At 40.4% G+C, this 17,398-nt stretch overlaps 1 protein-coding gene across 1 annotated transcript in view; it reads left to right on the top strand.

Annotated features, from left to right (window-relative positions):
• LOC111238192 (synaptotagmin-2-like) overlaps positions 1 to 17,398 on the top strand; it is a 54,381-nt gene that overhangs the window by 27,120 nt on the left and 9,863 nt on the right. The gene's annotated exons all lie outside the window — the stretch shown is intronic.

The following is a 17,398-nucleotide window of genomic DNA, read 5'->3' as shown; positions in this document are numbered from 1 at the left end:
CTACACATGATTCCAAATAAATAAATCAGTAGTCTAACCCTACAGTCTATGTAAATACATCTGAGCCTTGCGTAATCACATGTTTAGACTCCACTAGATGTCAGCATGAAACATTGTGTGTTGGGTTTTCCCCGCTCCCCCATCTGTTTTTAAAAAAGCCTTGCATGTGCCGGGGGGAGGAGGGGGCCCACTGCAGTGTGTAGTGAACAGGAAAGGCGTGGTGAAGATGAAGGTGCAGCCCACTGTGAGCGAGCATGATTTACTGTAGGATCGGCTCTTTGTGTGCCAGTCTCCAGAATACCCTGTACACTCCAGCACTCAGCTGATTAATCAGAGTCATTTCCATGAGTGATGGAAGCTCCAGTGCTTCAGGGGCTACCGAAAGCTAATAAACCCCAGCGGACAACAGCCACGCCTGGAAGGACGGTTTCTGGCTGCTGCTTTTATACCGGCTCTGTTAGTACAACCATCTGCCATTATTCAGCCCTCGCTGCCCTGTGTCAGCCTTATCGTTATTAACATTGATCAGCTCAATATCACTGAATGAGAATTCATACCCCGGGGACCAGTGGTGCACAATTAGTTGTATGAATATGCAGCACTATTAGAGAATGTAGCTTTTACTAAATGTAACATGTTACTATAATATATTGTAGAAATATGTTTTTTTTTTCCAGAGCAACTGGAGAGACCCACATAAATTCAGCCTTATCTCTGGGTGAGTGAGGCACCACAGATGAATAAGACAAAAAATAGTCCTTCTATTCCATCAAGATAAAACTTTACATGATGAATAAGAACTGAAACACCTTAATATATTTATAGAAATTTTGAAACCAGCATTAACAGATTTTAGGCAACTTGTGAAACAAAGGAAACCAGTTATAAACTGACATTTTATCACAAGTTGATATGGCAAACATATTGATTGCTTAGTTGTAAATGATTGCTTATTTAGACACCTAGCAGATATGAAGTAACACTAGTGCTGATTCTGTTCACCTGGCAAATGTAAGCCCAATATTCACTCTCCTTTTAGCTCTGTTTTGGTCTCTACATGCTTTAGTGTGCCATGCTGTGTTCACCTGCTAGTCGCTAGACTAAATAGATAATGGCAATGAGAGAAAGATTTTTTAATTTGTGATCTACACAGCAGCATATTCCATATATTTAAACATCTCAAAATCTTTACATTTTATGTGAAATATTTTAAAATAATATCACAGAAATCAACTGCTTTGTTTAAAACACAGAGAGAGAGAGAGAGAGAGAGAGAGAGATGGCTTTACACACAACTGGTAGCATTGTTTTCATGATCAATTCATCAATCATGAAAACAGTGTAATTTAGGATATCTCCACAGACCAAGCGACCAAAGATATTCAGTTTACTATCATTAGCACATTCTAACATTTGTAAAGCAGGAACCATCAAATGTTTGACATGTTTGTTTCAGAGATGACTGAAACGATGAATCCATAATCAAATTACTTTTCTGTCGATTACATGACTAAATATTTCACAATGCTTATACATCATTTTAAGAAAATCACCTTCCTTGGTGCAGAAAGAATCTATTTCATGTTTGCATCTGGTGATATAATGATGTAGAATATGAATAGTTGAGTGTATTGATTTGTACAATGAAACTACACTTTTTATTGAAATTGATATTGGTTCAAAATTTGCCAGTTGGTTTAAATTAAATTAAATTAAATTGCAGTATCAGTTGCAACAACATGATTTTGGCCTTTTCTTAGCAGCAGTATGAAGAAACATTATGGAAACATTGCCCTAGCAGAGAAGTTCCCCTCTCGCTCTGCCAGATCTAAAAATGGGCCAACACAATAAAACACAAAGTAGTGCATTGTTGCATCTCCTCACATCTGCAACACTGCATCCCAAGACAGACACAAAACCAGATCTAATCCGTGACTGCCAGCCACAGCATTGTATATTTACCCCACATACATGAAGGCAGCAGTCACCAAAGAGAATTTGAGATTGGGGGGGAGCAGCAACAACACTTCACTGCTTCATGTTTAAAGCCATCGCAGACATAAATCTTGAGACTTCACTTGATACAGAGAAACGCCAGATGCTGTCATATGTTTGTGCGTGTGTGCTGTATCTTTTTTATGCAAATGTAGGTTGTTTTTTTTTTTTTGGTTCTTGTGCAGTGAAAAAAAAGCATCAGTCTTTTTTCTTAGTCATCCTTCCTATTTTCATATTTTCCTCTTTTCCTGTTGAGCTTCTGTTGAAAATCGCAGCTGTCTCAGAAACACAGTTACCCCTGTTTGAGACAGCTGTGTGACTTTAATCATTGCACAGAAAAAACACGTGGCATTACATGTGATTTTTGTGGAAAAAGCTGGGTAGGGCAACGCATTTTAATGGCTTCCCATAGTCATTGACTGAACGGCTTTAACACATGTCTGTGAGCTCCGTGCAGTTAGTCTCCACAACACGCACGCCTTATTAAATATGTATTCTAAGTTGCACTGAATCTCTCTGGAGCCTTGGCCTGTTTAGTTCAAAGTAAGGTCTGATGGAGTGGGCTTTTTTTTTTTTCTTACTTTTTACTATTATGCTCATTATTACGAGATTATTAGTGTGTGTGTGTGTGGTGTCTGGTGTAGCAGCAATAGTCAGCAGTACAAAACCATGATGAGAGCATTCATACTGTGTCTCATGTCTCATGGGACAGTTGCCAGTGTTGCTCACCATGGTTTACCCCAGCATGCTATGAATCCTGGATCAATATACTGTTCCCACTCAGACAGTGAATCAGTCCTGCCTGGGTCTCAGGGCACCGGGCTGTAAGATATCTCTTACAACGTGGAAAAGGGTGCTCAAAGGAATACAGGGTTCACTAGCTCTCATAGATTCAATAGCAAGGCCTAAATGTCATTATATGTCGATGAGGAGGAAATAGAAAAAATTGTGCTTCATTTAGTCCGAATTGCAGTGGAGGGCTGCCATTTTACTTTCACCCTATACACAAAACAATATGGAGGCAGAGAGCTACAGGAAGAGATTAAACAGCCACCCTCTGGGTTTGGATTTGCTTCTGTGATCCTAAACTGATGTTCTGTATTTTTTTTTCTTATTGTTAACAAATCCTGTGAAAAGACCAAAACTAACAATGAATTGATCCTGCAAACAAGTGTTGTCTGTGTAGCCAAAGCCTGGCTTAGTTTATTCCTCTGTGCCTTAGAGTGCAGTTTTTATCCAAAAACAAAAACACATCAGTGAGCCACACCGTTTCACCGGGTGACATGGTCCCTCATTATGACAAACTGTATTCTGCTCTATTTTGAATCAATCCACTGTCCTGTGCACTGCATTCTCCCGCTGCTGTAAATACTGACACGGATCAAATGTGTATCCATCCACGGGTTAAAGTAGTCCCCAACAAACACATAACTTACTCCTGTCTGAATAACATTTGTTAAAATCTTCAATGCCCTGTTTTTTAGGATCTTACTTAATCATTTTTGAATATGAAACTATGTATTTGTGACTAGTTATTAAAGCTTTATGTCACAGGCTTGGGGCTGGGAGCCACAGACGTGTGAGGGAGTTGAGAAGGTGCTGAGAGGTGGACTAACACAATATTGGTCTTTACATGGGATTCTTTGACAATAAGAAAAATACAGAATAACACCTAACCTTTTCTGTGACCTTGTACACTTTAACCACACAGCAAACCTTATGTGAAGATATAAAGTGTATAACAAGATATACAGTGCTGTGCTTGTGTCATTTTTCTTCATGTGTGTGTATTGCGAGGGCAACTTCATCTCCCATAATTATCAGATCACCTCTAATTCAGAACCAGCAACCACACATTACTGCCTGGACCCAATGCTGAGAAATGGTAGTGCTACAGACAGGGAACAAATTGCAATCCTCTCTCTTCAGTTGTGTGTTTTGAAATTGCAAAAAGCCATCTCTCTCTTCTCTCTCTTCTCCCTTCCATTTTTACTGATTGAGACCTTATTGATTTCTGGTTCAAGTGCTCATTGCTAGCCAATAAGGAGGGTGATTCACTTAGGGGACGATGAGAATTCTCGGTGACACACACTAATACCCGAAGGGCTCCAAACTGTCTGGTTCAGCGTTGGTGTTAAGCAAAAGAGTGCGTCACGTCATGTCATTAAACAAGCAGATTTACACAGTAATGTGCCTGCTTTGAGGGGAAAAAAGCAGTATGAGCTAAGGGGTCTGGGTGGCATCGCTGATGATTTAGCAGTTGAAGTATTTATACTATGAATTTTTTTTCTTTTTTTAAGCCATTTTGAGATTTTAGTGACAGGACCGTATCCCACTCAGAAGCTTATATAAAGCAGCATGAAAAAGAGAAACTTTGTTGGTCTTAAATCACACTAAAAACCTTCATATATTTATACATAGATACAGTGATATATACCCTGCAGATATATGTGCCGTTGTCACAGGATTAAAATCTTCCTTGATGACAGTGGGAGTGGTGCAAGTCCAAAGACATAATTCAGATAAATGGATAGAGATGGCAAGAGAGAGAGGGAGACTCAGCAGCAGACTACTGCTGCGGTAAGCACACAGCAAATGACATGCTTCTTCTTCTCTTTGTCCTATTATCTAGAGGTCTCATCTACAGTGTGTCATTTTCGTTTTACTTATTTACATCCACTCTTTTTTCCATGCAGTTGCAGCCTTGTAAGCTCAGGAACATATCAGAGCCCTGTGGAAGCAGCAGTGATGTTTGATCGAGGGCACGGGTGCCAGTCGGACACTAGAGCATATGGATGCTTTTGGATTTGCCCTTATGTGTTGGACTAGGGCACAGATTGCTGCATGCAGCACCTTGTGAGCAGCGTCGCAAATCAGCCGGCCGAGCAGTGGGTGCCGGAGCGGAGGGGATGGAGATGGAAGATGGAGAGAAAGCGAGGGGAAGGGAGAGGGGAAAGGAGGGGAGGGGGATCCTTCTAGTGAAAGAGACAGAAATAGTGGAGAGAGGGAGAGGAGGAGGGGATTGAGAGAAACAGAGGTGGGGGTAGTCACAGAGAGAACGAGTGAGCGTGTGTGTATGTATGCGAGTGTGTGTATGGGAGAACAAGTAGTGCTGCAGTGGAAACAGTGCGAGGAGGACTGCAGTTTCTGTTGCTGATGGGAGAGCGGTCGAGGGACGGTATTAAGGCACTGTAACATTAACCCTAAGTGCCTCTTTGGTGAATGGGTTAGCCTGTTGTGGAGAACAGGATTACGGAATTACGGTAGCGCTGGTAAGGTTGTATTTCAACTCTCCTCTCAGCATTGCTTGAACACTTCCTTTAAGGAATTAAGAATACAGTTGTAGGCATGTACAGTGGTGGTTGTTGCTGTAGTTAAGGATTCTTAGAGACTGCATCTGACTTTCCTTTTTTGTTGGTTTTTACCCCAATGCAGTGTAGGTGCTGTGTGCATGTTACTTCCTGGTGCATGTGGTCCAAACTTTACTCAAAGCTAATTCATAGGCTTCGTGATAGGAAATACTGCACATCCTCCGGGTCCTGATGTTCCCCCCGGATTCAGCTATGGACCTTGTCTTCACGCAGTTTGTATGCAATCTGTTATGATTTCACATCAGGGACTGTTGCATGGATTTTTAGAAGAGGGGTTGGTGGTGGTGTAGCTCTGTATCTAGATTATTCTCATTGATCATGCCTCATTTAGCTTGCCTGGTGGGTGTAGCACTTCTGTCCTGGAGAATGTCCAGGAGGCTGCCCTGCTGACAGATGCTCTTCTTACCCCTGTAGCTACACCGGCATCTCTCACAACCTCCCTGAGCACCAGGAAACAGCCAAGTGGAGCCAAAAAAACAGCACACTACACTAAAATACCTCAGGTCTGCTGTATTGTATCCACAATGTAACAAAACAGACACAAGACACAAAGCTCTTTATCTTTTGAGACAGAGTGGTCAGACATAAAGAGAGGCTGACAGTTGTGCTGAGGAGTATGGAGAGTAGAGGGGTGGGGATTTTATAAAGTGCTGCAGGATGCTCTTTTTTTCCCTGCTATCTCTCATGGGACATATATCACAGGCAGCACTGAGGTAACAGTACCAAGGACAAAACCTATCTTTGGCTACCTCTTACCGCCTAATGCTGACTCTTGCACTTCTGAATCAGACCCATCATTAGTACAGCAGAGTTTTTATTAGATCAAATTTAATTCAAAATCATGATAACAGACTAACTATATAAAACTAGGGTATTATTTTTTAAGTGTTATTGAGAGCCTGAAGATTTTTAGCCTCGTCTGAACCTCTGTGGTTTCAAAACAAATCCAAATATAACCCAATTTTAAAATTATACACAAAGAGAAATCATCAGTTCACTCAGCTACGTGTCCTGAAGTCACTTCTTCAAATACAAACCAGGGTTATTCTTTCCCCAGAGTCTCTGGTGTGATAATTATCAGGGACAGTCAATGGCTTTTATTTGGAGAGGTCATGTGTTCACTCAGGTTTCAGAAGTATAGTAAACAAACACAGTGTTGAGGATGTGAGGGGATCATATGATATGTACTGTATGTTCAGCTGGGTATATACTGTACCTGCGTACATGTTTACTTCTCCAATATCCGGGAAGCAGGGGACTGTTTGATACTGAGCATGCTCTGAAGGTTCTTTTTTTGTCAGGCTCTAAAACATTCAGACAGGCTCATTAAGTCTGTACCTCAGGCTGCCGCTCCCAGTGGCTCTCACACTGAGAAATACTCTCCGAGTTTCTCATACATAACCAGAAAAATGAGAGGATGCTTTGAAGTTCACCAATCTTATTTCTTTTTCCTGTTTCCTCCTTCCAAGAGGCCAGCTGGTGCCCAAATGCTGGAACTGCTCAAAGAAGAAGAAGACAAAAAGGGGCTTATTCTCAGTGTGTGGTCTTCTAGATTGCATTTCCTGAGTGGGTGCGCCCTCTTGCACCCACATCACCCTTGTTTTCCTGCTTTCTGCTGCTTCATTAGGTTGAAATATTTGCTTTCAGCTTATATTTCAATGTATTCCACAAGCAGAAGTATGTTCAAAATGACAAAGCCAACCCATACTGGACCCTGAGAATGAGTCAGTGATTTTCCCTCTGACACATTAGCACTAACTATCTCAGCTGCTGCCAGCTTCTCACTCCAGGTGAGAGCTGAGCTTTCCCAGTCCTGGCCCCAGCCCATGCAATGGTGTGTTGCTGGCAGACGATAGCAGAGAGCTTCAGTGTTAAACGGTCAGACGCTATCACCAGACTCAGCACCTTGCTGTGCTGACGGGGCATGTTCTTCACTTTTTAATCTTTAGAAGGAGGAAAACGTGCCAGTTTTTATTGTGGAGGAGAGGATTTGTGATGGTCAGAGAGCATAACATAGAGCAGGGTAACACTTTGCTGTGGAGAATGTGAAATGATTTTCAGTGTGTTTCATCATACTGGAGAAAAACCTTTGAGTTTACGCTGTGATTTTCTTTATAGGAAGTTACACATAAGGTCAGTAGTTGGCTTAAAGGGAAAGTTTGACATTTTGGGAAAGAGCCTCTGACACGGGGTTGGATGAGAAGATTGACACCACCCTCATGTCTGTACAGTAAATACGAAGCTACAACCAGCAGCCAGTTAGCTTAGCATAAAGACTGCCAACAAGGGGAAGCAGTTAGCCTTTCTCTGTCCAGTTGTAACAAAATCTGCTCACCAGAACCTCTAAAGCTCACTAATTAACACATTACAACTCTTTTTTTTTTAATCCATACAAAAAGTGTAAAAACAATTCACCATTTTCTGTGGGCTTATGTCCCTGTAAAACCATGAATTGTTGTTTTTACACTTTGGCTTTTGTATGGATTATACAAATGAGATGAACCATGTTAATTAGTTAGCTTTAGAGGTGCTGTAAGGTGGACTTTGTTTCCATCGGTCAGAGCCAGGCTAGCTGTTTCCACTGTTTCCACTCTTTGTGCTAAGCTACTAATTATTTTTCTTCATTAATTGGTTAGTCAATGGAATTAAAAGAAAAAAAAAGAGTAGTGAAAAAAAGCACTTGACAACTTCCCAGAGCCCAAAGTGACCATCTTACATTGCTTGTTTTGTTCCACTCGCTGAAAACCAAAACAGAAGCAAATTACATTTACTGTTATGTGTGATGAAGACAAGAAGCAAATCTTCATTTTATGAGAAGCTGGAACCAGCAAATATTTGGCATTTTTTCATTTCAATAACTGAAACATTGAATATTTTTCTTTTGATCGACTAATCGATTAATTGACTTATCATTGCGGCTTTAAAGCTGAGCTAACTGGCTGCTGGTTTATCTTAAATTAAATAGACAGACATTAGATTAGTATTGATTTTCTCATCTATGCTACACCAATGTCAAACTATTGCTTTATTACAATCATGATGAATGGGTCTGGGTGATTTTCTAACTTGAAAAGTGATTTCATAGTCTCTCACTCGCTACATATTTTCTTTTTAGAACAAGAATGTCTGTGGCCTATCTGCAGTTCTGCAGAAGCCCCCTCCTCTTTCTCCTCACAGCCTTACATGCAGATTGGGTCACTATCTCTGTGACAGAATGATTAATCGACCTATCAGGGGACAGGGAGAGGGGTTGTGCTGAGGTGGAGAGGGAGGATGTATGGCAACTGGCTGTAAATGATCCCTGCAGCTCCTCACTCAGCATTCAAACCCCAGCGCCTCCCACCTCCTTTTCAAGGACCCCTCCTGATAATAGCTGAGTCACATTCAGCTGCAGGTGAGAATAAGCATTGTTTTATCTACACAAGCAGGTTTTGTAAATGAGCCTCTCTGGACCGCCCTTTGGGTCAGCACACAATGACATATATGAGGGAGAGGCTTTTCTCTAATTCTCCTCAGCGAGATGATTTTGACATCCTTATCTCAGTCGCTGCCCCCAGATCAGCAGTGACACCAGCAGGATTTCCTGATGCATTTTGTTGACATAAAAGTGTAATTGACATGTTGACGTCTGTGATTGATTGTCAGTGTCTTTTCTTGTGGATGCTTGTATTATTTATCTTTGCATTCAGAGCATTTGCTGCCCCGACGCTAAACGCAGGGCTCTGATGCCTCTGTAAAGGTCCTGTCTGGGACAGTTGCATAAGCAGTTGTGCTGACTGCGTTGCAGATCAGTTCTGAGTCAGATCTGAGTGAATGTGTAAATGTCATTCACTCTGTTGTTTGTTGGTACAGAGTAAAGGTTATCGACGCAGTGATGACCTGGAAAAAGATTTTATCAGTTCACCTCAGGAAGAAAGAAATAGTGGTTCATGAAGTAAACTTTGTTTGTTGTTGTAAGCTTCGTCCAAAGCCAACATTAACTGTAGGCTCTTATTGCATTAGACTGTATGTGCAACACCCAAACAAGAGGGCGTACTGCACACATCTTCATCATGCAGTCAGTGCGTTGTAAGTCGACTTTCTTGTTTTAATCACTGTCAAGTAAAATTGCACCACCTGACAGTGGCTTGGCACACTCCCACTGATGCCTTGTGGCAGGAGACTCAAAGGTCCGTGGTCAAGAGTTTCAGAATCTGGCTCTGGCACATGTTTCACAGCGTGCGCTTCATTTTCAGGTTTGCCAGAGCTTTTGTCAGTCTCTTGGCTCTCTACCATGAAATGACAAAAGGAGGGTGTGTTTTGCAACTACAGTAGCCTACCTTGCAGAAATCCGTCTCTTCCACGTACTTAGCATTTATCTGACTGTGCATGACAGCTGAAATCTGTTCAGCTGCAGGACTGTACACTGACTCTATGTGCGCAAATGATGACGGAGAGATACAGGGCTACTTGCACACAGGATATCTTTATGCAACGTAGCTCAGAAAACGGCAATGAAAGATGCAACTAGAGGCAGCTGTAAAGACTACAATGTGAATGAAGTGATGCTGTATAGTCACTGGCACCTCTTAGTTCAATATTTTGATTTACATTCAGACAAAGACCTCACAGCGTTTTGTGAAAGTTTTATCAGTTATGAGCTCATTTAATGAATAATAGCAGGAATGACAATTGCCGCCATTCTATAATAATAATGATAATGAATTATTCTGCTTATACAGCTGAATATACTCTTAGGTTCAGCTCAGACCAAGTCCCACACAGTATCTCATCCTTCTGTGGTAAATAAGACGCAATGCAGCCATCAGTATCCCCCCTGTAATCCTATTAAACCTTGGCCAAAATGAGACCATTATGACTGTGGGAGCCCCAAGTCCATTTCAGCAGGGGTGAATTACCATAGAGTAGCAAGAGTTCAGGAACAAAGCTGCACATTATCTCTAATTGAAACAACTCCACCATCTCAGCTCAGCTTTCTGACTACAGTAATGCTCTGTCTGATGGATCTAATAAAATACTATGCCCCTTGTTCTCTAAATGTTCCAGTACATATTTTCAGCTGAAATCGAGTCCAGACAGATCAGAGGTCAGCTGTGACTCAGAGGTAGCCGAGCCAGTATTCTCTTCCCGTCTGATCAAGTGTGTTTTTCATAAATTCAAGATGCATGTCATGCCTTTGAACAATTATCCTTTAAATCATACCCTCGATATCTTACGCAACTTGGCGCATACCTAAAATAGCTCAATGAGATTTGGATGAAATGAAAGACTCACTCACCATGAAAAGTATAAATACAAAATTAGAGCACACATGCACATGCAACCTCTCAAAAAGAGATAATCTGTCCCCCGGTGAAAGGAATATCACTTTGCATAAAGTTTGCTTTTGGGCCTAAATCTGAAATTATCAAATTAAGAGTGCCTTTAGTTCTTGTTGTTCATTTTTTTAAATAACCCAACCCATTTTACTGTAGCAATCACATTAGTGAGACTTGGAGGAAATGAAGCTGCACGGCTAGTTCAGCTGGAGGCCAAGCACTCCACCCACCCACACATAACCCATAATGTCACAGATGGTAGGGGCCTCAGTGGGGGCTGAATGATTTCACTGGGGTCACATTATTCAGATTGCTTTGTATCTTTGAGGGCCCTGGTGGTCTGGTGGCCTGTGACAACCAAGCAGCCGTGGCTGTTGTTTCTTTTTGAATACAACAACCTTTCACAATGCCTAATATTCAATACTTAATTTGCCGCCCCACTGCTCCTGACTGTTGCCCTGAGCTGTCGTCACATGACCTTATATTCGTTTTTCTCTCCCTTTACAGGAGCCATTTTGAAAGTGTGTGACAAGACTTTTACATGATTTTGAACCATGTGCTTCATTTAATTAAGGACAAAATGGACAAAAATTTATGTTCAGATTTAAACACACACACATGTTCATGAATACGCACACGCACACACACACACACACACAAACACACACACACACACACACACACACACACACACACACACACACACATATATATATATATATATATATATATATATATATATAGATCAGCCATTGGCAGACAGCTGTGCAAACTAGTAAAGAGGCAAGTTGTCAGGGCTGGGGAAAAACAAAGGACTTGGCCGTCTGGATGTAGATTGTTAATTAATTGCTGTTCAGGGTACTTGTTGTTGTGTAATGAAACAGCTGCATGACTTTAGCTCACTCTCCTTAGGTTGTTTTCTGTTGGATCTGACCTGGGTGCTAATAAGCCCTTATTAAACACAAAATCTCACACATGGAGACAGCTTTTCTGTAAGCTGGGGTTTCCCATCACTGGGGAGGGTGTCACACGCATGTGGTCAGTGGGTCAGAACACACATGACGTCAGATAAGGAAGTGGCATTTCTCAGTCATGTATGGCATGATACAGCAAGGAGATGTAGAAACTATCATTAGAGTTTGACAGGTGTAGGATAATTAAGTAAGAGCACTTAGCCTCAAGGCATATTTGTGTTTCTAAATGACTCATATTTCTCTCTAATGATGATAAAGACAACATATGATGTGATAATCTATTAGTGTGTGTGTGTGTGTGTGTGTACTTATATTTTACAAATACACTTACATATTCCATAAAACATATGCAGTTCAGCCCCTTAAATATACTGCAAAGAGCACACCCAGAGCTAAAGGGGCAAAAACATCAAACAGCATCCCCAGGTCGAGCCTCGCTGGGGACCTGTGTTGCATCTCCCTCCCCCATGATTCTCCACGGTCTGTAATAAAAACACAAAAATTACCCTAAAATACAAAAGAAAATGTGTTATATACATAGAATCAATATAAAAGTCATCATCTCTTATTAGTCTTATTTATAAAATCTTAAACAGAAAGCGTGAAGGAGAAGGTGCAGATTATAAGAAGTAGCTATCTTAGGGAAGAAGATATTTTTTCATTTCCATTGTTTTGCAATGAAGTTTTTTCTGATTCTGCTTATATAAATTCAATTAAAATTTGATGTGTGTTTATTTCTATCACACAATTTGAAGTACTTGTTTAATTCATTTGAACACACTGGATGTGTTCGTAAAAAAAACAACAACAAACATACAAAACAGCCTCTCTCACTTTCAAATGATTTCTTCTCCAGAGTAGTGATTTTTTTTTTTACTACTACTGAAGATGCCTTCCTTCACCTTCATGCTTCTCGGCTGTTGTAGACATGTTTAACCTTTATGTACTGCAGTTAATTTTCAGTAAAACTGCCTTGTTAGTACGTGAGATTTCTATATGCATTCTGTTTGTGCAAAGATAAAAGTGCTTGATCCCCATCCAACTCGGAGCAGTGTGTTTAGTGATAAGGGGCCGATCATGCCCATAGCTGAGCTGCTCTGGGCCATGGAGCCAAGCCATTTTGTTTTAACGAATTGTGATGACTCAAACGTTATCGAAATGAGACTCACATTGGGAGATGGAGCTCAAAACTCCCACAGATCGCAGTAATCGAGTATTATATGAAATGAATATTGGATAAGAAGTCTATTTTTAGCTTTAATTTGTCCAGGGAAGGTTTTCCTGAGCATGAATGCTCATGTTTCAGCAACGCCCTGCTTTACACCCACAGAATTACACACATTCACACCTGAAAGCTGCTCAGCACGACCACAGTCTGATCGATTAGCCACTGTGCACCTCCACTGGAGTAGATGGAGGTCTGGAGCCTTGCTCAAGGGCATCTCAGCTCTATTACTATTTTTCCAAGATTTAATCTGTTGGTTAAGGGACTGAACCATTAACCTCCCAGTAAAAATCACAGTTTTCGGAAACTGTGGTGTCTATATAGTTATTTCTGAGTATGCATAGTTAAGTTCCCTTTGATCTTTAGCCACGTTAGAAGCATGACTCAAGCGATGTAGATGTTGGCTTTTCAGTCAGGCGGATCAGGCCACAGCTTTGGTCCAGACTGAAATATCTCGACAACTATGGATTGCCATGAAATTCTGTACAGACATTCATTGTCCTAAGAGGATGAATACTGATGACTTGATCGTGATTTCTTGATTTTTTTTCTCTAGCGTCACCATTAGGTGAAGGTTTTCACTTATCCAGTGAAATAGCTCAACATCAACAAGCACAAAAGCTTGTACAAATGTTCATGGTTCCCAAATGACGTATCGTATCTGCTGACTTTTCCTCTAGCACCACCACGAGGTTGACTTTTGTGATTTGGGTGAAATGTCTCAACAACTACTGGATAGATTTCCAGCTTTGTCACAGACATTCATGTCATCCTTGGGATGAATTGTAATCATTCTGGTGTTCCCTTTGCATTTAAGCTAGTACAGTCATCAGAAGTTTAATTTACCCAGTACTTTGTTTTGTGAGCAAATACTAGCACAACCAATGAGATTCCCATTAGCCTCAGCTGCACTTCGTGTTTAGTGCTAATTAGAATTTGTTAGCATGCTAATGTGGTAAAGTCAGATGGTAAAAACATCACACCTGCTAAACATCAGCAAGTTAGCATTCTCATTCTGAACCTGTTAGCATGTTGATGTTAGCATTTAGGTCAAAGCATCACTGTGCCCATGTACAGCCTCACAGAGCTGCTTGCGTGGCTGTAGACCAGTCTTTTTTCAGCAGCTAGGTTTCTTGTTGAGGATTTCTTTGACTTTCTAGTGACAGTCATTGTCAGTTCACAGCTAATTCCTCACAAATTGTCATTGCTAAATACCTCATTTAAAGGTATGGCTTGAAAGGTGTAAGACTGCATTTTTCAAAGAAAAAGCAGGTTATAGTTGGTTCGTCTGAAGCAAACACTGGCTGTGAAGCAGGACTAATGGCTGTAATAAAACAATGCCGTAAGTCTGTGTCCTCTCTGGCCGTCCTCACTGTCGCACTCAGAGTGGAGGAGATAAAATGCTTGAGCACATATCCATGAATGTTAATTTAATTGGTCTGGCTTGGCCTGGTGTGAGGGACAAACAGGATGAAATGCACATAAACCTCAGATGTAAGTGGATGCTTTTAACATTGTAACAATATGTACAGTAATGTATAATACAGAGCAGAGACAGTGAGGCCTGTGATTGGTGTTTTATTGAGCAACACATTCATTCTCAAATGTGTGAGATGGAGGAAAACGATACTAGGATTTTATGATTTTATTAGGATCGCCATTAGCTGATGTAGAGCGTTAGCGATGCTTCCTGGGGTCCACAAAGAACATAAAAACAAGACACGGACAAAACAACCTTTCTGAGTCATTTCATCAATAAACCTAAACAATGCATGGATAGTATTTCAGTTCCCATCTCAGTATATTGTCACAGGATTTTGGTAACATCATCCTACATAACGGCATAAAGTTATTTTAGACACATATATTTTAAGATGTACAAGCTGGTTCTGGCCCCTGAATAATATAAGCTTATCCCTCCTGCTGTCAGTCTCAATGTAAATAATTAATATGTGGCAATAAATAGAAACAGAATCTCTGGCACCAACTTGGAGAACTGGCATTTCAGAAATAGGAAATTCCTCTATTTTTGCCCATATCGCCATGACTTTAATAAAATCAACAGCAGAAGTCTCCTCTTGTTATGCTTGTCATCTTTCTCTGCTTTCTGAATTGAGGTCTCACCCAATCACTCATCACTCTGCTGGCAGGCTGCTTTCAGCTGCACTTGTCACAGTGTGATTTCTGGAACCGATAAGAGCTCTGATTGAACATTTGTTTGGCCTGTGGAAACACCACTGGAGAATGGCTTGCAGTTGTTCATTTTGTTTTTTTGCGGCGCTTAAGCACCTTTTCCTGGACAGGCAGTGTTGGCTCAGGTACAGAGCAACGTCCAGACAGAACAAAGGTGTGATAAATTGAGGATTGATGGTTATTTCTCATAAATATTGTTGGTAACTGATCTCAAATCATTATCCACTGACCTCACAACCCTGTGAAATATGTTAGAAACACTATAAAATGGCAGACTGTGGTGTAGACTGCCGCAATCAGTCATTTTATGAAATAAATTCTTATGCACCTCCTCAGTGGAAATTGATTGAATGGCACACAGACAAAGGGCTCAGGCCTTGGCTGAGTTATAAAAAACAGCTTAATCATAAGTTTTCAGACACTTTGTCAAAGTTATTTTGCACTTCCTGTGGCGTCATGTTTAAGAATTGGCCAAGCAGGTTAAACTTTTAAACATACTGTGGACAATATCTCTAATGGATCAATTTACTCAATTTACTCAGTGTAGCACTATTAGTCACCTGCATTAACTTTTAATAATAATCCTTTCTTCGTGAATCATCACATCCATATAGGGCCTGCAACTAAGGTTTTGTCTATAAAATGACAAAAATGCCTGTTATAATTCCCCACAGTTGAGGTTTCTTGTGTCATTCGACCAACACTTCAAACCCTATAGATATTCTGTTTACTATCACATCAGACAAAGAAAAGCCCCCACTGATCGCAGTTGAGAAGCATCGACTAATCATTGAAGCTCTACATATATATGAATCAATATCTTTTGATTTTAAAATGATTATACTGTCATATTGCTGCACAATTATAGGGTAAGATGTTAGAGAATTAGCTGAGCATCACTGAAGTGTTTTTAAGACGCCATCTGGAGTTTTTCTTTTGAAGTGATCACTTTTCAGCTTGTTATGTTACAATCACTTCTGCTCATCTTTTGCCACAGTGTGTGGCCTTTACAGTGACTCCTGCCTTTCAGAAGCTTCAACAGATATTTCAGTTTTTTTGCAAACAAGGTGCCTCCAGCTGTCTTTGTTGTTTCTCTCTTCTTTTTTTTTTTTACATGGACACATGTAAGTTGGTGGAGAAAGAAAGCAACTGTTTGAAACTGATCATGGTATTGATGTGGGTGTATTACACAATATACTGGTTTGGTCATACTGTAACTATTCAACAAACAGACGAGGTAAAATATTCATGAAGCACGTTTACACAGTCAAGAAAACACTTTGAATTTAAATGAAAATTTCAATGTAAAATATTTGAATGAAGCCTTTGGGAGTAACAGGAAACCTTGTGGATAAAAAAAACTGGTTTGACAGATAGTGTCATTTTCTTCTCTGTGGTTTAACACCAGGGAAGTACTTGTTTCCAGTGCCATGCACCTCACAACTGCATTGAACTGCAGAACAAACTGTACTGAAGTTAGAAACACTCATCCCTCTAGGGGACTATAAAGTGTTGTTTTTAATTTCATTAGTATTTAATTGAATGTTTTCATTAGTCTCCCAAGTCTCTCTTAAAAACAAATTGATCAAGATCTCTTTTATAAATCTCTCTTGCAAAAGAAATCTTAATTTTGATTTTGAGACTTCCTGAATGATAAAGCTTGACTAACTAATACAGATTACAGATGCAAACAAACCTCCATGACACTCGCCAGCATTTGAATTAATGGGACTCACATCTGCGGCAAATCTTGGAAAACCTGTTTCGGTTTGTTTGTTTGTCTGACTGTGTTTGCTCTTGTGGCAGATGTAGAAGAAAAAGACAAGTGGCTCAGTCCTGGGCCTTTTGTAGATACATACTCTCTCAACAGGAAATATATTGACTGATTTGTTTCCCGTACAATATGACCCATATTTAATAGTGGTGCTTCATTACATTACATTTATGCAGCAGATGTTTTTTGTCCAAAGTGACCTCAATTTTTTTCCCATGCACACACACTTACAAAGAGCAATTTGGGGTTCAGTGTTTTGCTAAATGACAGTCGGACATGTGAGCAGAAGGAGCCTGGGATCAAACCACCATTCTTCTCACAGCTGTCCCTCTTTACCACCTGAGCTGCAGCCAGAATCTTTCGATAACTCAGAGTTGATTGAATCATTCCCTCTTTTGATTGTTTTCTGCTAACTTTATGCATTATTATAAATGTCTGACTTGTGTGTCACCAAGTATATCCATGGCGTGTTTTGGCCCCACTTTGCTTTTTCAGACGTCGCCTAAAACCTTAAAATTGGATGAGTGACTCAACCCTTTAATGAGTTT

This window comes from Seriola dumerili, unplaced genomic scaffold, assembly GCF_002260705.1.
Source record: "Seriola dumerili isolate Sdu_G_001 unplaced genomic scaffold, Sdu_1.0 BDQW01001222.1, whole genome shotgun sequence".
NCBI classification, from domain to species: domain Eukaryota; kingdom Metazoa; phylum Chordata; class Actinopteri; order Carangiformes; family Carangidae; genus Seriola; species Seriola dumerili.
Note: the sequence above shows the minus strand (reverse complement) of the source record. Positions and strands in the feature narration are given on the sequence as shown.